This window comes from Lampris incognitus, chromosome 20 (genome assembly GCF_029633865.1).
Source record: "Lampris incognitus isolate fLamInc1 chromosome 20, fLamInc1.hap2, whole genome shotgun sequence".
NCBI classification, from domain to species: Eukaryota; Metazoa; Chordata; class Actinopteri; order Lampriformes; family Lampridae; genus Lampris; species Lampris incognitus.
In genome coordinates this window covers 28,971,184-28,972,138 of record NC_079230.1, presented here as the reverse complement: position 1 = coordinate 28,972,138, position 955 = coordinate 28,971,184, and the positions used below count along the sequence as shown (strand labels likewise).

The 955-nt window shown below is 47.1% G+C and overlaps 1 non-coding gene across 1 annotated transcript; it reads left to right on the top strand.

Moving 5' to 3' along the window:
* The first annotated feature begins 570 nt into the window (after nt 1-570).
* Nucleotides 571-734, top strand: LOC130131159 (U1 spliceosomal RNA). Its single transcript, XR_008812323.1, has one exon. It is a non-coding gene; the product is annotated as a U1 spliceosomal RNA (small nuclear RNA).
* Nucleotides 735-955: the final 221 nt, after the last annotated feature.

The following is a 955-nucleotide window of genomic DNA, read 5'->3' as shown; positions in this document are numbered from 1 at the left end:
AAAATGCTGAAACGGTGTGCCTATGGGATCTGCAGATCGGATACTAGATATGTGAAAAGTTTGGAGGGGGTGTCATTTTCTTTCCCTTCCCGAAAGCCAGAACGCAAGAAGCGCAATGTCGTCAATAGATGTCACAGTATAGCAGACCCCATGGCCAGCTTAATCCATCCAAAATCAACAAAAATACCTGTCTGCTCCAAGCTAAGCTTGCTACTAGCTATTATTGATAGCTAATGTATTACTACTGTTACTTTTAACCACACAATGCGCTGATTTCTTTCTTCATGTTTTGGTGTTTTCCGGCTACTCCCTGGATAGTTCTGAAAGGCTTGACGGTCATAGCAACGGTAACTGACTTTGCGAAAGGTCAATTCCCCAAATGTTATAGACTCTGGACTGCATCATTTCCGGTAGTGGGGGACTGCGTTCGCGCTCTCCCCCGTTTACATGTTAAAAGAAACAAACCTTGATTTCTGTGAGGACAAAGCAGTCGCTTTACTTGATGCCGTGGCACCGTCATACAGATAGATGTGTGTCAGAATCAGCTCCTCTGTGCGATGGCTGGGGTTCATACTTACCTGGCAGGGGAGACACCATGATCAAGAAGGTGGTTCACCCACGGCGAGGCTTGACCATTGCACTCCGGTTGTGCTGACCTGTAAGAATTCCCCAAACGTGGGAATCTCGACTGCATAATTTCTGGTAGTGGGGGACTGCGTTCGCGCTCTCCCCTGATTAAATGTCAAAAGAAAAACAATAAGGTTCCCGTTAAGGCAGGAAAACACAAACTTTACGACATTCGGCGTGTTAATAATCTTGCGTCCCTTAATTCATCATCGGGGTTTCGTTCCTCTTTGTCTCCCCAATTATATGGGACCAATTACCCCACTCTTCCGATCCCTCCCGGTTTCTGCTCCATCCCCTCTGCCATTGCGGGGAGGGCTGCAGACTACCA